Here is a 26791-nt window from a genome sequence, read left to right as displayed (position 1 = left end):
AACCAGTTTAATAGCAATAATAATTCTAAATAATTTTATTTAGAAGAGTAGGAATACAGAAGCTACATTGATCTTTCAGCCTTGAAAACGGAAGTTGCAAATTACTATGGTTCAGTTTGTTTTTCGCTTTCGTCGAAACTCGTGACCTTGGGTCGGCCGCTGGCCCGCGAAATCCAATTAAGTTATCCACTGGAGATTGATAGCATGCTCCTATACTGTTATTGGACGATATTTGTCACTAAAGTACCCAAAAGCCAATCTACACCTTTATCAGAATCCCTAAAGTCATTTTCGGAAAAGAAAATTGCTCATAGATGCCCGGTGAAGGGTTTGGTATGTATTTATTAGATGGATTTTTTTAGGTAACATCGATAAAAGGGTGAGCTTACGGCCAGCCTAGTTTTGAGATGCTTATAAGGCCCATGGACGTCATGTTTAATACAAAACGAAGTAGAATTTAAATTATTTTGGTTCGGATATTTGGTCAAAGTAATAATTATGGTATTGGCATCGGTCCTTGATGAGTGAGCACGTTTTGAAGTACGTGAAAAGTTTTTAAAAATCACACTAAAGATTCCGTTAGATAAATATATAGATAGAAAAATAAGCCAAGCTATTTAATAAAAGTGTGTTGATAATCATACAACGGCCGTCCAAGTTAGAACGCGTTACTACTTACTACATTATTAGTATCCTTGTGGGCGCCGTGTTATTCCTAGTTATTGTAATACAACTTCATTGAAGATGGTGTGGATGTTGAGATGTTGACATGTGCTTGCGTGATTTGAATCCCGGCATAGTCGTATCACTCCGTGCGAATACAGCGGACGACTGAAAGACTATTCCAATAAAATAACAGAATAAAATCGATTAGAAATTGTCGAAAATATATAAAACAGAATGTGTTTAAATAATACATGCTTATGTCACTGAATTATTCACTACAGAAAATAAGTACGTTAGCAACAAAACAAATCAATGTTTATGGGCTGGGAAAATGGCGTCGTTTCCTTTGAAAATCTCTAATAGTCGCGATCAAAGCGATCGGTTTTGTTAACTGATTTCGAGGGCTTCTCACTGTGAAATATTTCTCGAAAATAACGAGTCTTTGTAAGCCTTCCCTCACTTCGACGAGCTTAGCGCACGATCTATAGGTGATTATGGTTCGTTTAATAAAATACGTTTTTAAGGCATTGTCGTCTATTCACTCTATAACTAACTTTACGTTGTTGAGAATACGACTTAGTATACGTCCATTGCTCAATGACATCGACAGAGGTACTAAACAGCAAGCTGTTGCTTACCCTAAAAAATTTCAAAGTAATCTCATAGTCAAATAGAGTAATCATTTTAAATAAGGCAAAAAGTTTGTTTCTCCTCGTTCCATGCACCGCAGAACAACAGTTCGTCATAATTATTTGTATATTATTTCGGACCGCCGTCCGAAATAATTCTAATGCTTTTTTACCTTCAGAAATAGTTGTTCCATTAATTTAATGTTACAAATTTAATATAGGTGAACCGTGGGCTTAAGCTACGTTTAAAGTATGTAGCGTATACTTATAGTAACTGTTTACCTGAAAGCCTCATCAAACAAAGGAGAGACATATAAATAATCGGGGACAATAATGCTGATCGGGGGACCATTAAAAAATACGCCAGCTACATCTGAACAACGGTATTTCAATTCTCAATGAAGTTGGCTTGCAGTGTTTATATTCTATATCTACACTTTTTATTATTATTTAAGATTAACAATTATTACAAATCTGTTATTATTTTATCATTCGAGCTTTTCTAGAATTCTAATTGATAATTATTTTCTTCGATATCACAAGGACAAATAGGACCCTAACTCAGACCACAAAGGCCAATTTCTACACGCTACTGAGACGTGGCCTGTGCGAGAAATGTAAGAAGAGAACATGGACACTTTGGAGATGTGGTACTGGACAAGACGGCTTCGGGTTTCTTACGAATATCTCGATACTTCAAGAACACGGCATCAAGTATCGTCTATTGTCTATAGCACAGAATCGAATGGTAGCTTTCGGACAAGTTTCGCGACAAGTTAACCAGACCGTGGAACGCCTTGTGAGGCCTTGTCATACCAGGACGGCAAAAGGTCGCATGAGAGGTCTCCGATGCGGTGGATCGACCCAACCACGTCAACAGGGGGAGGTTTTAAATGAGTACAACAGAATGGCTTGGTGCGAAAAGAGATGGCGGGGCATCGTAGGAAGGGAGGAGAAACCTCAAAGAGAAAACTTTGATAAAATTTACGTATCTTAATTATAAAATATATATACACATGGGTGCCTTCTCAAATGTACTGCTAATACACACTCACGGGCCATCTGATTCGTCACTGGACAAAATAGATAGAGGCTTTTACATATTTGACTCTATAAATCCAGATTCTGTTTCTAAATTACCTTTCCAATCGACTTGGAGCCGGACATATCTCAAGGTCGAGATATTTACGTTTAAATTATCATTTTTACGACTATTGTTATGTTAATTAGTTGCTAAGTCAATTTGTGAAACGCGCGAAGACATCACGCAGTCAACTTCGTAGAATAGGATAGTCATTTAACTGGTTCCATTGAGACTGTTCTTTTGCCTCAAGGTGAGCACCTTGTGATGTCTTGGACTCCTGCGATATCGACTAATAATTTTGAAGTGATTGTGGTCTAAAAGATAACATCCAATGTTCTCATATCAAGTAATGTAACTGTGTGCGAATTATTGCCCCGATCAAGGATTATAAAGCAAAACACAAAGAACACTTACAACACGTCTTTTTTTTCCTACCTATGCCGATAGCCTTGAGAGGCTATTTCAGCTTCTTGACGTGTAGGTGAGCTCCCGGGACTCAAACCGGCGTGTTGCTGACACTGGCCCTAGTAAGGGCAGTGCTTCGCAGAATCTACTACCGGATCGGAAACGCGATCCACTGAGAAGATCCGGCAAGAAACTCAGTGGGCTGTGTCTATGGGTTACAATACATAACCACTACTACTACAAGTAGCTCGCGATTCAAATTGATTAGACTTACGTTTTTATTTTTACTACTGAACATAAGCAGACAAGTTCAGGGCAAATCTAATATGTTCATACTCGTATACTCAGATCAGTAGTCCACTAGAATTTTATAATGTTAGAACCCAAACATTTTTAGAAATGGCATCACAATATATTTTTCCAAAAATAATAACAAAAAAAGTAGATTTACACGGCCAAATAAATAAATTTATAACGCTATAACACATCTGTTAAAAACCCACGTCATCTTTATAACACAACGTGTTTGTTCCTGAGATTCGTTTATGCATCGCTCCAACCAAGAGCATTAATGCAGACGCGGCATCCGGTGACGTCAGCACATGCATCAGCTCACAGCAACTAACAGACGTCTTGTTTTATAATAGCTCACATACAATTTCCTTTTCATGGGTTAGTTATCGCTGATATTCAATTTGACGTTTAAATACATTGCGATTTGCGTAGTGATGAGAACTGTGTAGGGAATGAGGTATTACGTATTTTTAGGCAGAGATAGAGATGAAACTTGATAATAAGTTGAGGGACGTAGGTTATTATGGAGCGTCTTGTCTCCTACCTAAAAAGCCTAAAAGAGGTAGCTTGGGTAGACAATATAATCATTTAATATTAAAACAATAATAAAATAAGACCACGCTATATTTATAAAACTTAATAAAAGCAAAACATTAACTGTCCCCTTCACACTCATAAGCTAGACCGCGCGAGAGAGAGATGGGCAGACTTTTCATGATGCGCATGCAGTGCGACGTCGCCGCGCGATTATTCACAAACACTACACAAGCGCAAAGTGTGAATGTGTTGAACGCGAACTAGATGGTAGGCAGAGTGTGAGTGTTTCGTTACGGAATTTCTTGATTCGATCACCGCGCTCAAAGCTCACGATAAAAGCTATGCAATAGCTTAAAACGTAAATAAATATAATTATGACAAAAATTATAATTATACAAAAAAACCCTGCAATCAAAACTAATTTCGTATAAAATTTCTTTGCTATAAAACTTTTATTCTTATATTGCGTTTTGATACAATAAACAAAGAAATGTTATGTGTTTTTTGAATACAGTTTTAATGGAATTAATTCTGTAGAATTTATACATTTCATACAGCGGAAAATATGTGAATTTTAATAGTCTTGTTAATTAATTATTATTCAGAATTCAATATGAATTGCGGTAGGTACTTCATTCTCCACATATATTATAACATCGTTGAGACAGTATTTGGTATAGAAATTAAATCATTTCTTCAAAGCATTTGTTCAAGAATTTCTTGTTATTGATTTTTTCCCAGGCTAGGCGAGAGAACTATGAACGCAACGTAAGCTCTTTACAAATAATCTAGTTTCTTTCAATTCTAGACGATTCCACAATGGCTTATTGAAAGCGAACGCGGGTCTCTATTGCCGCAACCCTTAATTTCACGTAAGAAGCTGCTTCAGTCATTACTTAAACACAATCATGGCATCTGGCATTGAACTTGGCCAACTTTCTCACGATGTAAGCAGGGAATCGCACAAAGGAATTGGTATTATGCAAAAATGTCAGCGCTGTTCGAGTACAATGAGAATTATTGGGTGTGCGTACCGTGTAATATGAAATTCAAGAACAATTTTATCGATGAAAATTATTAATTTCAAAGTTTTTTTTTTCAAAACTTAGTTATCAGTCATGCTTTGATACCTTTTATATTGTACACTTTTCCCCTCTTATACATCGTATTTTTCTCTGCTAATGGTTTACTGGAAGAAAACTCATGAATGATTTAAGCACGCCTTTGTACATAGTATTTAGACATTCTTTAAATCTGTTTTTATTGTATTTTCTTTTGTGTACAATAAGTATAAAATAAATAAAATAAAAAATTAATTTGAACACTGAATACAAAAGATAGAATGATTTGATTGAGTACTGCTGTCTTTAACACCAGAAAAGTATCTAAATTAATCATTGAACAATTAAAAAAAATTGGCTTACATTGAAAAATCAAATAAAGCGTACGGGGAGGTTAAAGCGAATTTGGCATCAACAATCGATATTACAATGTTGGGATTTCTAAACACAGTGAAGGGATAGTTCACATCTGAATTAAGAAATACAGGTTCGACGTCAAGTTTTAGATTTATACTTCCATCTTTGGACAGGGACACCTACACACGAGCCTCTTCAGATTGACTTCATTCAGTAATGAGATTGTCGATAATATCGTTCTCAGGGATCATTTAATTTTGTTATCCTTGTCTCTACGCAGGCAATATAAAACGTTGAATACGTTGAAAATGAAATATAAAGCTTTTTTATTGTAGATTTTCGGCGATTGTCTTTTTTTTTATTGCTTACGATTTATTACTTATTTTTGTTTATTGCTTATTTTTGATTGTGGACGAGCTCACAGCCCACCTGGTGTTAAGTGGTTACTGGAGATCATAGACATCTACGACGTGAATGCGCCACCCACCTTGAGATATAAGTTCTAAGGTCTCAAGTATAGTTACAACGGCTGCCCCACCCTTCAAACGCATTACTGCTTCTCACAAGAGGTCCTACCACCAGTAATTACGCAAATTAAAATTTTGCAGGTTCGATTTTTATTACACGGTGGAAGTCAATCATGAACATTCGTTGAGTACGTATTTCAGTAAAAAAATTGGTACCCGTTTGAGATTCGAACACCAGTGCATCGCTCAATACGAATGCACTGGACGTCTTATCCTTTAGGCCACGACGACTTCTGATATCTTCGACTTTTGTCTATTTTAAGGCATACTAACTATTTATTTTGCGTTAAAAGTCGATTTTTTTTTGGTCTGTCATGGTATTGTGTGCGTTTAGATACATTCTTCCTTAAAATACAGTAAGAGCAGTAAAGTGCTGATATGTACTATAGTCATTGTCAAACGTGACGTTCAAAGAAAAATAATTAAAGATTTGTTATCTTCCCGCCCAAAAATATTATGTATTGGTAAATTGTACAACAACAATGAAAATATAGTACGTATACCAGTAAAGACTTCAATAGCGTATTTGTAAACAACAACTTTCAAGTATTCCTAGCAAATAAATTGAATATGTGGAGCAATCGAAATAAAAACTAAATGAGCTAATAGCCCCTTGAGTGCTTCAAATACGCAATGAATATCAACTTTAATGATCTTATGAATCAATAAAGCAACCTCCTAACGTAGGCCACCAAACTCCGCCCACTATTAATCGATCACAATTTAAGCCGATGCATTCAAACATACAGCAGAGCGCATCTCTTTCATTTCATTCCCTTCTCTTCATATTCACGTACTTATTACTTATTGCTAAGTGAAAATGAATAAATTCACTTAGTCATTGCGATACCTTACCATTAATTAATTAGGCTATTTATTCACTTTACCAAGTCAGTAAAAGCATCTGGTTCGCCATGAATGATAAATATTTTTATAGATTGTAAAACTCATCTACAGGTTTTGTATCGCGTTTGTTAGACATTGGACCACTAATAGTACCCAGGACGTGTCAATACCCTTTACGTACAGACCTATTCATGTTCGCTTAATTGATATTCTGTTTATATTCTGAGCGCTTCGCTCAAACATAAACACCTAACACTCGACATGCGCAGTAATGAGTTCTAAAGATATGCCTACGATGTACCGAAATGATCCGCGGTAAAAATCTTGGTTTATTTTAGAGAGTGCCCTCGTTCTTGAGCGTGCAACACAGCGAAAGTAGCCGCTCTTTCAAGCGATCGAATCACCTAGATAATACTTACCAGACGGACGGTCTCCTCACAAATAAATCCAATACTATAAAACAATCACTCCAAAAAATGAATCTTACCGTTGGGGCTTCCACTGTTGCCGACTCGGAGTTCAGAGCACCTTTACATAAAAACGTTGTGTAGTAACAAACAATAACAGTAGATGTCGAGATGTATAAGCGAGTGAGGCTGTTATTGACGTAATCGTTGGCAGTTTTAGGTTAAGTTTTTCAGGGGCCTCGCGCGACCGGGCAGCTTTGGGACGTGCTCGGGCACGTCCCGGCCCTCAACTTCGGGGGAATTTGGTTGTTTTATTAGGATCTTTTTGAGGATGTGGCAGATTTAATGCGGGAATTGCGGCGATGTCGGGGAACATGGAGCGTGCGCACTCGAGGCCGAGGCGGTACTGGCCGCGACCGACAGGCGGCGCTGCAGTAGCTTGCGTATCGATGAAAGCGCAAAGGGCGCTACGGCCTGCGAGACGACGGAACCAACATAAACACTATAAAATGTAAATAAATAATGTATAATCCAATAATAATGTAATAAATTAGGCAAAATTGGAACAACTTACTGTCAAGACTAGATAATATGAAAATGTAATGATTATTCGATAAAATGCAAAATTAGTAGGAAGTATAAAGAATGTTAACAAATAAAGTATAATGACGTAATAAATAAGGCTAAATTTTGAGTAAAATATTGTAAGAGAGTTAAGGAAAATGTAATGCAATGAAAGTAAAAAATGTAAATATAAAAGAAAAAGAAGTACAAATTAGAAAGAAGTACAAAGGAAATAAAATGCAATAAAAATAGTAATTGACTCAATCGCAAATCTAATATACAATTTCAAATATTGTATACCAAATAAAATAAAAAACAGTAAACAAGCCAAAAAGCCTTAAAAATGTCCCTGACACTTACTCGTTAGGGGAACGCGCTATTAATATATATAAAAAAAAAAAAAAAAACATAAACACTATGTGCTGTAGCGCTTTCAGCACAAGCAAATTTCAACCTTGAACCCCGTATTTTTCATATTAAGTACTGTACTGTAACAGATAAATAATGGCATGACAACACGCGACGCTCAGATTATTCGGTAAACGATGTTAAAACGATCTTCTCGTAAACGCCAATAGTAAGATTCAATGTATGGTTTTTCATTCATAATAACGAAATCTTATTTGTAAAATCAGCTCTTGTAACAACTTTCATTTTAATATCAATAAATACAATTTAAAATTGTACAAAATTGTTTATCACATAAACATATTAATGAATACAGTGTCGTTTTACTTTTATATATTCCTATTGAACAAGTTGTTAGCGACGGATTAAAATTGGGATGACAATATAACAAACATTTCGATACTCAACCTCCTTAAATTAGTGTAAATCCATGCGTCTTTACAAGGATTCGATAGATTCCGTCACAGGACACTAGAGCGTTAATGAGTCATCTTCTCCTGAATATTCATACGCATAGATACAATATAATCTTCTTGAAACGTGATGTGAATAAATTATAATTCAGAATTAATTAAATAACCCAAGGATTAGAAATTAGCATTTTTGTTGACGATGTAATTAGGTGGAATAATTTTTACTTACGTTCTCGTGACGTTAAGATCATTGAACTTATAATTTTACGTAATCGCATGCATCGCCGACTTTAAAAATTTATACAGTACTTTGGATCTGTTGATTGAATATTTATTTATATATTGCACTTTATGTATTTGTCGGACTTACCTTATTAGGGTCCTTTTCTCCATCAGTCAAACAAGCAACTGTTATAGCAAATTATGCCTATCAAAATAAACATTTAGACCATACATTTTTATTTTAATAAAGAAATGTAGTGAGGAAAAGATGAAAAATTCGATTTGTAACCTAAATCAGTCGTCTGATTCAATATCCAACATGCATCAGTTTGTGAACAGATCTTAACATTTTCCGATAGCAAAGAAACGAAGGGAAGATTTATCAAAAAAAACATTCAAAGTAATTTTAAATCTTAAATGATATGCATTCGAATGTGTTCAAAACGCAGTGATTAGTCGCAGCAATGAACCTTTGAATAAAAATATGCAAAGAGTTGGATATCGTAAAAGGTTACTTAAGGATTCACCGAAGAATAAGCAGCAGCTTAGCAGAAGCGTACTATACCAGTATTTCCTGGTAGTACGATATATTTTAAGCTAGCACGTGCTAGTACCACAGCCCTGCCTATTTCTGCCGCGAAGGAGTAATGTGTTTCTATTTGAAAGATGGGACAGCCGTCATACAATAAAATTGAGACTTCGACAGCAAGTTTCAAGTCGAGTGGTGGCTTTTCCGTGGTAATGAATGTGGGCTTTTGGTTACCACTTAACACTAGACTGGCCATTGGACGGTCAGACGGCAAAAACTAAGACCGGATAAAGATACTGAGCCAACGAGACCGACTATGATTGCAAAACAAACTACTAGGCGATTTCCACTCGATCAATACGGACGTAGTTTTCATTGTTGAATTGAGTTTGGCTTGAGCCAAAACTGTGTGGCATTTAAATCTGTTAACATATACAAAGGTACAAATAATGTATTTGTATCTGTAAATTGAGCAAACGGTGTACGGTTTTATACTGGTGGTAGGACCACTTGTGAGTCCGCGTGGATAGGTACCACCGCCCTGCTTATTTCTGCCGTGAAGCAGTAATGCGTTTCGGTTTGAAGGGTGGGGCAGCCGTTGTAACTATACTGAGACTTTAGAACTTGTATCTCAAGGTGGGTGGCGCGTCTACGTTGTAGATGTCTATGGGCTTCAGTAACCACTTAACATCAGGTGGGCTGTGAGCTCGTCTACCCATCTAAGCAATAAAACAAAAATACAGGAACATTTCGCGCTTAGTAAAGTTACAACTCATAACTTACCTCTGATTTAAATTACGTTCAACTCCTTTTATTAAGAGAATAATCTCGAATGCGGTATCAACGTTGCAGCTCATACGCGAATTAAATCGATCTTGCTTACTTGAAACAAGTTTTAAGCCGCCACACGATTGAAAAGTAAAGAAAGGCGAAGTGGAACCGAGACAGATTGACCTTGAGAAGTTGCAGTTCTGAAACAGGGGTTTAGACCACCTTCCCCTCCTACGTATCGTCCTCCCCCTCTCATCCCACACACCAGCACGAGAACATCTTGATATCGCAATTGCCTTGACTTAAGCTTACCTCGACGCAAACCAGCTCAAAGGGACAGATAGACAAGCTGTAATTTCTGATAAATATTATTCTGTATTCTTTTTATATTTTATTAAGAAGGCAATTGTGATTGTCTTGAAAAAATAAAACTTGGCTATACAAGCTATACTAAGGCTTTGAAATACAATTATGTTTAAATACTTCTCGACTTTTATAGCTAGCTCCAATTACAGTACACGATAAAAAAACTCCTGATGCCTCCATTTTTGATTTGAGGCGATAATAAGTTTGACGTTTGACAAAGTTGCTGCGGCTTATTCGAATTTATCAATCTGACAAGGGTCTCGGTGTTAAAGAGAACGCACACTACAATTCGAGAACAGTCGACGTAGCACGCTCGTTTTAAAAACATTAACGCTTAATGAAAATTGAGCTTGGGATCTTACTAATTCAAATCCCCACTGGCCTTCGTGATTGATTTTGGAGGGATGTCCAGCTCAAAGTATCCAACACATAAATAATATTATATAAAAATTTCTTTTAATTTAGATAAAATATCATTGCATTTTGCTTGATCAAATGCGTAATTAGACCTGTTTATTGTATTACTTAAAATATGCACCAAAATATTTATATTTCCTTTTTTTTAAAGTATTTTAGATGATGATAAATATATTTGAATATACTTCATTAAACGAAGCTAAGCCATACACCGTAATTACTAGTAATTAGACATTATTCCATTACTGAATTAAAATTCAAATCCGACCAATGTTGCGAAGTTACGGATGCTAAAGCAAAGTTATTTAAAATTATAAATAAGGGCTTACCAGCCTTTGGTGCAGGAGACCAGTTAATTTGTCAGCATGACAGCCAACCTGATAGTCTGGGTTGGGTCGTTACAAATCTTTTGCATTATTTGTACGATGCATTTTACGACTAATGACTTTTGTATTTTTGTTCTGTTGAACGCGAATTCCGAACATGTACTCAAAATATTCGAATTGCTTTGTATTCATTTGTTTATTGATTTGTCTTTTGCAACATATGTACAAAACGCGACGATATTCAACTACATATGTAAGTAGCTTATTGAGGATAATTTTTTATTGGCTGAAATGGGTGAAAGCCCAGAGCTCTCCTTACTTGATTCCGTCTCCATGAAATATAAGATCGCAAAGATACACCGATTTTTGAAAACAAACCACTTTAGAAGTTACGTAGAAAAAGAGTTGAATATAATACAGTATGCTACTACAGATGAATGTGTTTAGACGTACTGTTAGTAGTGAGAAGGCCGAACTCTTTTTAAAAAAGGATTTATTCGACACTACACAATATTTTTAATGAATAATTAATTATAATAAAAGAATTTAGAAATAGTGAGGAAAATTGGTAAACGTCTCACTTCAATGAATATCTGACCCGAACTGAGCCTGGTATGTTCTCATGAAATCACTGTGAGAGGGCTTATGATGAGTAAGGTGTTTGGTAAGCATTAGTCTATACAGGCTAGGGGTATAACAGTACGATACGATAGATTTATTGAGGGTAGGACGTACTTTGATTCCGGTCGGGTATAACCAAGCAACACAATTAGCCGATCGCCTCTGTAAAAAGAGGAAGGTTCGAACATCGTCACCCGTTATTCATTTATCAACATTTTATCCTATTATATTATTTGTTGAATGCATGAATATGTCCCTTCTCGGGTGTCTTCGGTCTTACGTCTCAAGATAGCACTGACACTTAAATGGACCGAAATCTCGATCACACAAGGAAGTAATTAAAAAAACGAAACCAGTGCTGGTCGTATCTTCAAATGATAATCCTACCTAAAGTATTTGGTGTTGCATTTCAAATAATACGAAAAATCAAAGATAACTAACTGTTTCCATCACGAAATAGAGTCAATCAGATGCACACACTTTAGATTACGACAACAACTAATTTTAATTGATCTCCAGAACCCCATACCGTGTATTGCACGTTGAGACTAGATCGAGGGAAACGCGCAAGGCTGTCGGGATCACTTAAATCTGGTCGGTTAGCGTGTTTAAGACTCAAAAATATGCACGCAACTCACTGTTAATGGTCGTTGATTGATATTTATGTGTTTTGTAACGTCGGTCCGTATCGCATGACACTGGTCGACGTTATACCTCAATCAGCCAAGAAATTGTTTGTACGAGGCGGTGTGTAATATTACCTTAGCGTGACAGTTTACGCCCACGGCTTATAAGACGCATCTAACACGATTATAATATTCTTATTACGGATATTGAAATTTTGTAGTTACGCTCCGTGTGATGCGATCAAAGTCTTCGGGATAGAATTTAAAATGAAACTCGACACTTCGAATAATTCACCCATGGTAATGGCTTAATCGGATTTTCGAACAAAAATGTAATATGTCGATAATGTCCGATAATAAATTAAAATATTTTAAAGCAATAAATAATACTTAACATATTTGACAATTAATGTGTTTATGTTCCTTTTTTATGCTGCTTTTAGGGCGTTTTGTGAGTCCGCTTGGGTATATTTCTCCCGGGAAGCAGTAATGCGTCCTTGCTGAAAGGGTAGGTCAGCCGTTATAATTATACAAGTAACACTTAGACCTCAAGTCACTAAGCCATTGGTAGTATACACGCAGTGTTGTCTCAACACCAAGCGGGAAGTAATACGTACTTAAGAAATATTCACGATTGACTTCCACGGTGAAAGAATAAATAACATCGTGTAATAAAAATGAAACCCGCAAAATTATAATTTGCGTAATTACTGGTGATAGGACCTCTTGTGAGTCCGCGTGGGTGGGTACCACCACCCTGCCTATTTCTGCCGTGAAGCAGTAATGCGTTTCGGTTTGAAGGGTGGGGTAGCCGTTGTAACTATACTTGAGACTTTAGAACTTATATCTCGAGGTGGGTGGCGCATTTATGTTGTAGATGTCTATGGGCTCCAGTAGCCACTTAACACCAGGTGGGCTATGAGCTCGTCCGCCCATCTAGGCAATAAAAAAAAGTGGTTGTTGAGTGATTGTCGAACTCGAAACACATTACGATGGCTCTGGTAACCGTTTAAAAGCCGTTCAGTTACTAACTTAACCATTATCACTTTTAATATTAGCAGTAATTTGTTCACCTGTTATACTCTATTCCAATTTTTTTTTCCTACCTAACCTGATAGCCTTGAGAGGCTATATCAGCGTAACCCTAACTAGTGGGTGAGCTCATGGGGCTCAAACCGGTGTGTTGCTAACACTGACCCTAGCAAGAGCCGTGCTTCGCAGAATCTACCATCGGATCGGAAACGCGACCCACTGAGAAGATCCGGCGAGAAACGCAGTGGGCAAATTCCAATTACGAAGTCCCTTTGAACACTTCTTAGAACGTAATTCTTCACGGTTCGCTTAATTTGAAATAATAATCATTTTTTGTTCATGGTCGTAAATCATCATTTAAAAAATACACAATCAATCTAAATAATTATACAATTAATTCACACACACAATAACATAATAATAACACCCGTCAAATGGAATAGAGTACCTATAGTAAACAATTTCACAATACAAATACATTTTTTGCCTAAATTCGGATCAATCAAGTTTGCGTATACCTGACCGAGTGCCTTTTTCTTCGTTTCCTTTGCCTATTACCGGGTACCTTATCTCACACCCGCCCTAGCCGTAAAATTTCCCTCGACACGACAAAAAGCCATCGAAAAACGCCGTCAGGGATTTGTGTGCTATAAACCAAATAAAAAAACGATATTACAGTGTCTAACTTACATGAGGAATTCCTAGATTTTCGTTTTTTTTTTATACTACTACTTTATATTTCAATGTCATAATTAATTTCAAATATTTATGTTTGTTAAATAACATCAAACGATAGTGGGTTTTTCGTTTAGTGTCAATTTTCTCACATTATTGTCGCGTACGAGTATTCGAATTACAGTACCCGGCAATAAATATTGCACATCAATATTTAAAAAGAGATATTCGTCTAATTTTGTTTTTGTTGTAGAGCGTTACCTGTATGCGACGAAACACCAACGATCCCGTATGGAGACTAAATGTCAATTAGGTAATGTGCGACAGATATAACGCTCTACGAAGCAAAAATCAACCGTCTCTTTCCCACGGTCGATGTGCAACATTTATCGCCGGGTACTGTATTTAAATTTTGATTCTCTTTTCATTATAATGAATACTAAAAAACTAGTATATTCGAACAAGGCTGACTTAATGTCTGAATTGCGTGCACCCGGTGCACGTACACTGAATCCAAGACAGACATAGAATTAATTACCTTATTACCTATACGATTAAAATAGAAACAATTATTGGATGTGAATTGTGTTAGCAAAACTAAAAATGTGTTGATGTGAAAATCTACTAAGGTAATTTTCTTTCAAACCGATAGGAGCAAGATCGAGAAAAATATAAATTTTTTCAATAATACTACATTTACTGACCGAATTTTTCGTAGTCTAATGGATAAAGCATCAGTTTCTTCGGCGATTGTGGAAGTAGGGTACGATTTCAGTTTGATAATATTAATAAATAAATAAATAAATATTTACTAACAATCACACCACGTTAACTGGTCCCGTGATAAGTTCGTAAAGAACTTGTGTTACAAGTACCAGATAACGGAAATAAATATAAGATTTTTATTAAACACATACATATATTTAATATACATCCATAACCCTGGAAAAGACATTTATATTTATCATACAAATATCTTCCCTTGGCGGGATTCGAACCCGCGACCCCCGTATGTAGTGACCAGGTCACTTACCACTACACCAGACGGCCGTAATATTATAAAACTATTGCGACAAATTTACGATAATTCTTAATTTTTTGTGCTTGTCGTTTCATTGATGTACGGTATATCGTAAATAATTGTCATTGATCACCGTCATTAAACAAAAAGAAAGTTTTATTTTTCCTTACAAACCCGGATACCCGGTATTTAAAAAAAAAGCAGTTCTTTCAAAATTTCTAAGGAAATGTCGATGTTGCTGAAAAATAAAAAGTAAAATTACATGTAAGGCAGACAACAGGCAGTCCAACCATCTAAGCATTAAAAAAAAAAGATAATAACACTATTCCTAAAGTAATAAAAGCAATATTTATGTGCTTATTTCGCAAAAAGGAATGCAGCTACCACAGGACTCTCTACACCACCTTAGTTGACTGGTAGAGAAGGTCTTAGGCATTAAGTCCGTCACTGTACTTTTGTGCATTAAGTTGAATAATAAACAAAATAATAATAATAATAATAATATAGTGTTTGAAAAAAAAAAAGTTATCGAAACCAAAATAACTGAAACCGCACCGGTGTTTTATTCATGAAAATTTGAATATCGACCTCAAATTTGAATATCGACCTCTGGAGCACCACCCATCCCGCCCAGTCGCATTCACGATTTCAGGCTTCAGACGATCCCTCCCAAGGTCGCAGACGCGTGTACGCACAGGCACGCACACGCGTAAGCCTGTACCTGAGGCGCGTCAGTGTGCGTGAGCAGCCATTAAAGCTTTAACTTTATATATACGACGTTTGTATAGTATATAGTAATTGTACAGGTTGTATACTATCTATGTAGTGTAGGAGTGCAAGTGAGATAGTCAGCGGCAATTCGGTTGTTTTAGGGTTCAGTTTTCTTGTGTTTATTTACAATTAAACAAGTTATCTTTATGAAATGTTACTAGACGAAAACCCGTACTGGACCCGAGGGAGTAAGAAGATTTAAAAATAATTAGTGATTCATTTTATGATGTTTATGAAATTGAGCTGCCGAAGTCTGAAACATATGGGGACATTTAATTCAAAATTAAACCAAAAATCATCTTGAAAGGAAAAAAATCATAGAAAATGTATGTTTGTTGATGTTTCCAATCCAATTGATGTTTCATAATATTTCAGTCCAAACAAAATGGTTTTTATTGGTATGAATGATCATTTAAATTAAACGGGCCTGTTGAGTTATTAAAAATAACAAACAAGCACCGTTAGGAGCTTTGGAGCATTTAGAGCTTTTCTATATCACCATTGTGTAATTTTCATTTTTAATTAATATTCTTTATCGGTTGGGTATAATCGGTAATGAACTGTGTGTCTAGGCCTCTAATTACATAACCCTGTATCTTCTACTCGTTGTCGTAAAATGCGAGCAAGGAATCGGAGGTATTTATTAGTGGTGGTAGGACGTCTTGTGAGTCCGCAGGGGTAGCCAGAAATACGAATTTTTGCGACTTTATGTAGTATTATGATTTAGATAAAAATGTTGTGTATGAAACTTTACTAGGCTGCACTAAAAGTATCGGGAATGGAATATTTCCACTGTTCCTGTCATATTAAAATATTTTTAATTGAAAACTCCTTGGTTTTAAAAATCGAATACCATTTATTTATTTAAAAAAAGATTCTCGGTCTTGTCACGAGGTTTTGTCAAACTTTTTTAGTCGTTGAGAAAATGGAATTGACTCGAGAAAATTCAAGAGCGATGATTTATTATGACTTTCGAAGTGGTTTAACACAAAAACAGTGTGTTGACCGGATGATTTCTGCATTTGGTGATGAAGCCCCATCCAAAACCACAATTTATCACTGGTTTGCTGAGTTTCAACGTGGACGTGTCAAGCTCAGTGATGATCCCCGTCAAGGTCGTCCAAAAACTGCAGTCACCCAAGAAAACGTTGATGCTGTGCGTAAGCTGATTGAGGAAGATCGACATGTGACATACCGCGAAATTCAGGCAACTTTAGACATTGACATGAGTCAAATACAAATAATCTTGCATGAACAATTAGGTGTAAAAAAGTTGTTTTCCCGATGGATACCGCATTCGCTCTGTGAAGAGCAAAAAGCGGCTCGCGTTACTTGGTGCGTCAGAACTCTCGAAAGATTCCACGCAGGATCCTCAAATGCTGTATACAACATTTTATCAGGTGACGAATTCTGGACATATGCGTACGAACCCGAAACAAAAAACCAGTCACGAGTTAGGGTGTTCGAAAATGAGTTAAAGCCAACAAAAATTGTTCGTTCACGGAGTGTTGCAAAAAAATGGTGGCCACGTTTGTCTCCAAAACCGGCCATGTTACGACTATTCCTCTTGAGAGACAAATAACGGTTAATGCAGAATGGTATACTAGCATTTGTTTGCCACAGGTCGTTTCTGAACTCCGTAAAGAGAACTGCAACCGCCGCATCATCCTCCATCACGACAATGCGAGTTCTCACACCGCGCACAGAACAAAAGAGTTTTTAGAGCAAGAAAACATAGAATTATTAGACCATCCGCCGTACAGCCCGGACCTAAGCCCTAATGATTTCTATACTTTCCCTAAAATAAAGAATAAATTGCGTGGACAGAGATTTTCATCATCTGAAGAAGCTGTGGACGCCTACAAAACGGCCATTTTGGAGACCCCAACTTCCGAATGAAATGGTTGCTTCAATGATTGGTTCCATCGTATGGAAAAATGTGTCATATTTCGCGGAGAATACTTCGAAAAGCAATAAATACATTTTTAAATAGTAATGTTGTGTCACTTCGTTAATTCCCGAAATTTTCAGTGCCGCCCTCGTATGTTCTGTAAAATTTGTTAACATAACTGCAACATTGGATTTTTGAAAAACGAATTCTTACCAAAAAAATATGAGAACGTAACTTATACGAAAATTGAATGTACACCGCATGACCTAGGTTTTATCAACAAGGGCAGTAATAAATAATATCTGTATCAATCCAAGGGTTTATCATATTCAGTGCTTTTAATGGTGGTAGGACCTCTTGTCAGTACCACTGCCCTGCTTATTTCTGCCGTGAAGCAGTACTGCGTTTCGGTTTGAAGGGTTGGGCAGCCGTTGTAACTATACTGAGACCTTATAACTTATGTGTCGAGGTGGGTGGGCTCCGGTAACCACTTAACACTAGGTGGGCTGTGAGTTCATCCATCCATCTAAGCACAACAAACATGTTGTTTGAGTAATATACCAGCGTACTGTGATCATCAATTGGTATTTATTGGTAATAGGACGTATTGTAAGTCTACAAAGATAGATAGCCCTATTTCTGCTTATGTCTGCCGTGTTAAGCAGTCATGCGTTTCGGTTTGAAGGGCAGGGCAGCTGTTGATCAATACAACTAAGGCTTCGATTTCACGTCTGAATATCGGTGGTGACATTCCCGTTGCGATCTCTATAGACTCCGGTAAGGGTTTAACACCAGATGAGCTATGAGAATGTTAATCAATCTAAGCTAATTAAAAAAATTTAACATTATATCAATATTAATTCACATACACAGTATTTATTCATTAAATATTTACTACAACTGGGAAGAATAAGGCTCATCTGGAATGATTATCGAATTCCACAGACGCGACCTTGAAGACAAAAACATTCGATATCATTTATTATTAAAAATCCGGTCATGATTTATTGTGAATATCGCTAAGCTCTTGAAATTATTACGTGTTGAAAATTGCACCTTATTTATCACATATCAATACTACTATGTTTTTTTTTTATTGCTTAGGTGGGTGGACGAGCTCACAGCCCACCTGGTGTTAAGTGGTTACTGGAGCCCATAGACATCCACAACGTAAATGCGCCATAAGTTCTAAGGTCTCACCTCGTTACTATACTTGAGACTTTAGAACTTGTATCTCAAGGTGGGTGGCGCATTTACGTTGTGGATGTCTATGGGCTCCAGTAACCACTTAACATCAGGTGGGCTGTGAGCTCGTCCACCCATCTAAGCAATAAAAAATAAATAAAAAAAAACCTATAGTTACAACGGCTGCCCCACCCTTCAAACCGAAACGCATTACTGCTTCACGGCAGAAATAGGCAGGGTGGTGGTACCCACCCGCGCGGACTCACAAGAGGTCCTACCACCAGTAATTACGCAAATTATATTTTGCGGGTTTCATTTTTATTACACGATGTTATTCCTTCACCGTGGAAATCAATCGTGAACATTTGTTGAGTACGTATTTCATTAGAAAAATTGGTACCCGCCTGAGAATTGAATACGATCGTCTTATCCGTTAGGCCACGACGACTTAATAGACGTAATACGCAAGTTCTAACAACAAGATCCAAGCTTTATCAATATCGGACGAATCGGATAAGAATGCATACACGCCGAGCATACAAAGAAACGTTAATTTTTACAGATTACTTAGATTACTGTTAGAGAATGGTTACTTTCCGTAGCCATGTAATAATTCCAACAGAAAATAAAGTCAAAAGTCTAACCGAATCTGTAAAAGGAATGAAGAAAAGTTTTTTCATAAATCAAATTCAATCTGCTTCCTTCTCGCTTATGTACCCTCAACTATGATCAATATTGTATTTTATATCTCTGTTATGTTTGTTCGGTTTAATTTAAAATCGATCGGATATTTTTTGTTCTATGGCTTCATTGCTCGTTCAGTGTTAAATGCTTAGCGCAGTCACTGTCATCCTTATAATCTTTCTACTTTAGAACTTTATGGCATGTTGTTGTCCGCGACGTAAAAATGTTTATAATGTCATTCCGTTTCCATAATTGATTCATGCTCAGCTCAAATTTAATAAAATCACGGTACTCAAACCACAAAATCACTTCTGCTCGACCACTTCAATTTCGATTACTTCTAACGGCTTCGACAAACAGAAATCACAACCAGTTTTCGATTAAACAAGAGAAACAAGACGAATTTCCCGACACGCCTAAACCAAACAAAGTTTAATAAAAAAAACTTTGAGAAACAACACCGATCGGAGCCCCGGGAATAATTGGAAAATTCGAATATAAATAATCCTGACAAATATAAACGAAAAAATTTGGTACGGACGATTTGTTTTTTACGCGATTTGTTGTGTTGAACTCATAAAGTAAAAATTACCAATAAACATTTTATCAGATGTAATATGTATTAAACTAATCTCAATCGAGCGTACATCCCTCACACTGTTCAAAGACGACCGGAACCGTAACACATGAGATCGAAGATTCAAAGAACCTTAATAAAATTGTTTAAAGCCAATCAAACCGGAATGCGTGACTGCCTCAGTGTAGAAATAGGCAGACACTATTTAGTACCGAGCCTTATCAAACAATTACACCTACGCATATTTACTATGCGGTTTTGATATTCATTACTCGATTTTTCACCACGGAACTAATTCTTGAACAAGTGCTGTTTATTTGTGCTTTTATTTAATACGTGTGATTAATTTTATTCAAAGTCAAACTAAAAGCAGCTTATCTATATTATATAAATCTACAATGGTTTTTACGGATCCGTTATAACTACTGAACCATACATCCGATTGACTTCAAACTTGGTATCCATGTAGAAAATACATGTGCTTAATGGATAGACTAATATTTATATCAGTGTTGGACTCCCTAATAATAATGACAATAAATAATAATGTTAATTTTAAATGCCCAGCAAAGCGGGCGAGTTTTTTTTTTTTACTGCTTAGATGAGTGGACGAGCTCACAGCCCACCTGCTGTTAAGTGGTTACTGGAGCCCATAGACATCTACAACGTAAATGCGCCACGCACCTTGAGATATAAGTTCTAAGGTCTCAGTATAGTTACAACGGCTGCCGCACCCTTCAAACCGAAACGCATCACGGCTGAAATAGGCAGGGAGGTGGTACCTACCCGTGCGGACTCACAAGAGGTTCTACCACCAGTAAAAACGGCTAGTACTGCTAGTAATCTAATAAACTTAAGGCTAGTTTTATTTTCAAAACAAATTCCATTATCAACGTTCGCATTGGTATTAACGAGTCGAAATTCAATAAGACTTGTTATAACGTTCCGAAATATTCTGCCTCCTTTAATATAAAATGGTCTTCGTATTGACTGCATCTGGTATAACGCTGACGTTGAGTCGACCTTAGCAACGGCCAACGAACGCCTATGACATTGTAAAAGGCCTGACCTCACACCACCGGCGCCCACTTGCACCCCTAACGATCCGCCCCAGTGGGGGTGATGAATTTCAGAAAAACCTGCCAACGACGCACCGTGGAGCTGAACATAATTGGTGGAGCGGCCTTTTTGTTTCTACATAAATAGTTTATAAATATAGCTGTTTTCGTGAAACGAATTTTATGTGACTTTATGTAGTATTATGATTTAGATAAAAATGTTGTAAATGAAACTTTATGTTCTGTAAAATTTGTTAACATAACTGCAACATTGGATTTTTGAAAAACGAATTCTTACCATAAAATTATGAGAACGTAACGTATAGGAAATTTAATGTACACCGCGTGACCTAGGTTTTATCAACAAGGGCAATTATAAATAATATCTGTCTCATTCCAAGTGTTTATCATATTCAGTGCTCTTAATGATGGTAGGACCTCCTGTGAGTACCACTGCCCTGCCTATTTATGCCGTGAAGCCGTAATGCGTTTCGATTTGAAGGGTAGGGCAGCCGTTGTAACTATACTGAGACCTTAGAACTTATATCTCAAGGTGGGTGGCGCATTTACGTTGTAGATGTCTATGGGCTCCAGTAACCATTTGACACCAGGCGGGCTGTGAGCTCGTCCACTGATCTAAGCAATCGAATAAATTATTAACTCAAGAAGGATGACAAATTAAAGAGAAGTTCAAAGTATAATAGAAAGTTTATTTTGAAGGAAAAAGCAGGTAATATAGCATACATTTTATCTTAAAAAAATAATATTCATTTTGTAAATTTATATATTTTCCTCTTCTTACTTTTCTATGTATGTTCACTCATCGACTCAAACTGCAGACACAAATACAGCCATGAGTTACAAGATTTTGTTTTATTTAATATTTTAGAGCCATCTACACAAAATTTTCATTACTAAGCAGTCGTTTTTCGACTTTTGCGTCATCTATCGTTGTAGGTAGAGAACTGTTAAGCTGACACATTTGCGTGAAGTTCACAATATGCTCACTAGATGTCAGCATTAAGTTAATTTGGCCAACTGATTTAGTGATTTTTCACCACATAAAATTTGTATATTATCTCTGTTAATAAATGACTGTAATAAAGTATTAAATTATTAACGAAATAAACGAAATTATTTAACTATCCTTGTGAAAAATCAATGATAATATTTACGTACCTACATAACATAAAAAAATAATCTTTAGAATCTATGTACTTCAAAAAGCTTTCAGTATTATAGTTTACTTTATTGTGACGTGATAAGTTAGTGAAATTATTGTTTGTGAAGTTCTTGGTAAGTGCATGTTTACAAAACCATTTAAGGTCATTAGTCCAAGCCGTGCTCACTTATCGAAGTTAAATTGTTCTCGCGGGTCGTTTATTCTGTAGTCATGTGAGCAACATCATAACAAAGAGAACACAATATGTGGACACCGTGACTATTCTAAAGAATACCAAACATAATTACGTTCTGTACCGTGACAAAAGAATACGAGTAAAAAAACAGTTATCCGCGGGAAATGTTCTGTAAGCTGAATGACACCGAAATCATGAACTTATTTAAGAAACGACGAATGCTTTTTAACTGAGATGTACAGGCGAGCCATAGACATTTACTAGCAGTAGAGCGTCTTTTTTTTTCCTACCTATGCTCATAGCCTTGAGAGGCTATTTTAGATTTACCCTAGCGTGTAGGTGAACTCTCGGGGTTCAAACCGGAAGTGTTGCTAACACTGGCCCTAGCAAGAGCAGTGCTTCGCAGAATCTACCACCGGATCGGAAACGCGACCCACTGAGAAGATCCGGCGAGAAAACTCAGTGGGCTGTGTCTATGGGTTTAACATCCTCGCCGAGCCCTTCGTCGCAAGCGACGGGTTCGGCGAGGATGGTGACCGGTGCTAGAGGTGCTTAAAATCACCTATAAATAGATCGGGAGGATCCATAATGACGTGTATCGTGAGGCAGCAATTATACCATAGGAATGAAACGTAGAACTCATATCTCAAAGTAGGTGGCAGCATTTACTTTATTGATGACTCTGAGCTCCAGTAGTAATAATGTCGATTTACACGACACTATTCACAAATTACCTAACTAGTTTGTCATTACAGAAATCTACTTACTTTACTAAACGTATTTATTTTAAGAAAACCACCATAAATGTTTAATAAAATTTAGGTCATCTATATATTAATACGTGAATCAAAAACTTTGTAACCCTTTTTACGAAAATTGCGCGGATGCGGATGAAATTTTCCACACTTAAGTATAGAGAATATGCAGGAGTGCAGAATGTTAATATTTTTTTTATTATGCATAAAAGATACATTAAATCAATAAAGAAAACATTACACACACCACATACCATGTATTTGACGCACACACGCATACATACTATTTACTGTCAAACTTGTTCTTGACGTCTGTTGTCAAATTGAGAATAGAATATGGTTTGTCTTTGTTAATATTTTTTATAGTGTAGTCTTGGCGAAATTTGTGATTATAGAAATATAAAATACAATCATAATAGTGTATAAACTTACAATTCCAATTAATTATAGTCGAATTTCGACTACTGTGGGACCTCTAGTTTCATTAATTAGTCTACAATGCAATATTATAAAACTTTCAAAGACAAAAGTGGTGGTGGTATATCTCTGGATGACGTAAGACGAGTGGCGACGGTTTCGCAAAGGCACGCCGCGGCGCCGGCCCGAGCACCTCTCTCACCTCGTTATATAACTTTCTTCTTGCACTGGACCGATTTGTTAAAGTTTTTAATGAATAATAATGTTGACGGAAAAAGAAAAAAAATACAGACGCGATTGCTGTCATTTCGAATAATCTCATTAAATTGTAAAGCTAATTTCAGGTAAAATCGTGCTTATGATTAAAAAGTTATTGAAATTCAACAAAAGCAATCAAGTAGCTAGCAATTTAGCAAGTAGGCAGTACGGCATCGCTGACATCTGCCGGGGGCTGCCTTGCCGGGACAGGGGCGGCAACAGCGGCAGGACGTGTCGCGGGTGTCACGCCTGATTTGATTTTTACGACCTCTGCAGTCCTGCGAGGTGCCGGTACATGGGGACTATTTTTCTCTTCATGAGCGAGGGGTGATCTCGCGCGCTCCACAGTGGAGCTCTTCACCTCCAGCATGACAAGTCACCGCCTCAGCTCCGCAACCTCGTTGGGGTACTCGGCATCGGGCAGAGGAGGGGTAGGAGGCGAGCTGCGTGATAAGATCGGCAACCATCGTTCGCCCGAAGCCGAAATCTGCTCGAAGCGGGCGTGCAGTAAGTCTAGCTCTTGCCGTAGGCCCGGCGTCTCCGCAGTTGTGGTGCGATCCACAACCTCCTTTGTTTTTTCCTTCAAGGAGACAGCCGCAGCCTTCATGGCCGACACATAGGTGCCCTTTAGGCCCGCACCCGATTTGGCCGCAATTGTCGAGACGATCTTGCCAACCACATTGAATGTGCAGAGGGGGTCAGAGGGACCCACTTCCGCTTCCACCGAGTCCGTTGTCGGGTGCTGTCCACAAACAGCGCCAGCGTCTCCTGCCCAGCCCCTCGCGGAGGTTCGCGCCGAGCACAGCGAGAGAAGGCTGCACCTCTCCAGTAGCTCTCCAGAGCTTAGGATTGGGGCATTTTTAAAGAGGTTTAAGTCTTCGCGGCCCGTGCCTCGCGGCAGCGGCCCCCGTCCCCCACTCAGTCAGGATTACGGGTTGGCCGGCGGCCCGCCGAGTGCAACGAGCAGCACGACAGACCACCACCCGACGCTCAAACGAGCAAAAACGACGAAGCCTCGCCAGTATACCGGTACCCACCTCTGGAGGGCGTTCCCCTGTAGCCGAAGTCGGGGACATGGCGACCAGCGGCCGGAAGATGAGTAAGCAACGCCGGCTCACTACTCCATCAAAAAGGCAGGCCAAAAGTGGCCCACTATCTCCCGTGACCCCAAAACATAAAAGAAAACAAAACAAAAAACAAAACAGAAAGAAAGACAAAACAGAGAGACAGAAAGAATACCAAAATAGCAAAGAAGAAGAAGAAGGGGATAAGCGAGGAAGTCCGAGCGTCTCCAGGAGGAACACCCTTCAGTCTTCAGCCAGTGAAGGGCGTGGAGAGCCCGAAACCCCCCCTGCTGGTTTCGGTCCGCGGAAAGCGTGAAAAGAGAATGAATCCAGACAGATTATTATCACGTGTGCCATTTTAATTAGATACCTTATACCTAGTGCCTAAACTTTACACAAGCGTCGTGGTGTCTATGGGCCATGACAGCTTAGAATACGTAATCAAAAACGTAAATGAAATGCGAACTAGTAAATGAAGTATGTTCCATGATCGATTTGTTTAATATGCCTTGACATGCAAATACGTACAACAATGACGTTATTTTAACCGTGGAACACATACTAATGTTATTACGTAATAGGCACCCAGAAATAATGAGACTTTTATATTAGAACATTAGACAAAATTACAATACGGTCATGGTAAATATTTCTCGTGTACACCGAGAAATTTGTGTTATGTTCGTTTTGTCAGCTTAATACTACTATATCGACATATAATGACCGAGAAGGAATCATGCATTCGGGTTTATTACAATACAACAGATCCTTCGACTTCTTGCCTCAGTGTGGGCTTTTTTTATTGCTTAGATGGTTGGTCGACCTCACAGCCCATCTGGTGTTAAGTGGTTACTGGAAACTATAGAGATCTACAACGTAAATGCGCCACCCACCTTGAGATATAAATTCTAAGGTCTCAGTATGGTTACATAGGCTGCCCCACCATTCAAACCGAAACGCTACTGCTTCACGGCGGAACCCGTGCGGACTCACACGAGGTCCTACCACCAGTAATTACGCAAATTATAATTTGCGGGTTTATTTTTATTACACGCTGTTATTCCTTCACCGTGGAAGTCAATCGTGAACATTTCTTAAGTACGTATTTCATTACAAAAATTGGTACCCGCCTGCGGGATTCGAACACCGTTGCATCGCTACATACGAATGCACAGGACGTCTTTCTTACCCTTTAGGCCACGACGACTTCATCGGCTATGGCATTGTCGCTGTGGTCTCAATCGGGTCCAAAATCAAGATTCGATTTGCCCATGTTCAACAATAACCTAATACTAAATACGTTTCTTAGTATCGCAAAACGCGGATTTCACTGACGTAACCGGCTCGTCCGAAAGAAGACTGACGACTGTGACGTTGCAATCACAAAAGTAAACCATAATAGTGTTGCACTTTACATAACCAAGGGCTGTGGCCGGTCAGTGTGCCGAATCCAGGGCCGAAATCAGAAAATGAAATGTTTTTTTTTATTTTTATTTTTTATTAGGCACACAATACACGTCACAAGCTAAAAAGATACATAAAAATCACAAGTAAAAAGAAACAAAATCTGGCTTGCAACATAAGCCATGTGCGCACGACTAAGCAAGACAAAGTGCTGAGTTTGTACACAATGGTCCTTACATGTATACGACAAAACAACACGATAACGAAAAACAATCTAAATTATAATGTAAGGAAATAATTTTATTCACAATATACAATTAAACAATTACACTACTTAACCTATTATTTTAACGTGGAGAACGCCCTTGAATATTTTTATAAACGTCACTAACCTACGAGTAAAAGTATCCAACTCATTAATTATAATTAAATAACATAAAAAAATTGCTGTAGTTGGGCAAATGAATTCGTAACTATTAAATGAACACTCATAGATACGTTATTGGGAATAGCGCCACCCACCTTGTTCCTTGAGGTCAGAGTTACAGTTGCATCGTACTAACAG

The 26791-nt window shown here is 37.6% G+C and overlaps 1 protein-coding gene and 1 non-coding gene across 2 annotated transcripts in view; one reads left to right on the top strand and one right to left on the bottom strand.

Annotated features, from left to right (window-relative positions):
* The window catches only part of EcR (ecdysone receptor), a 273151-nt gene extending 265886 nt beyond the window's left edge, over positions 1–7265 (bottom strand). Inside the window, exon 1 of the mRNA XM_021350704.3 lies at positions 6894–7265. The gene's annotated coding sequence lies outside the window, so the exon portion shown is untranslated. The remainder of the gene's footprint in view (positions 1–6893) is intronic.
* Positions 7266–22748: 15483 nt separating this feature from the next.
* On the top strand, positions 22749–22842 carry Mir2748 (microRNA mir-2748). The gene has a single exon (NR_107301.1). It is a non-coding gene; the product is annotated as a microRNA mir-2748 (primary transcript).
* Positions 22843–26791: the final 3949 nt, after the last annotated feature.

Source organism: Bombyx mori, chromosome 10 (assembly GCF_030269925.1).
Source record: "Bombyx mori chromosome 10, ASM3026992v2".
Classification (NCBI taxonomy): Eukaryota; Metazoa; Arthropoda; class Insecta; order Lepidoptera; family Bombycidae; genus Bombyx; species Bombyx mori.
The sequence above is the reverse complement of the archived record's forward strand: the minus strand, read 5'-3'. Positions and strand labels throughout refer to the sequence as shown.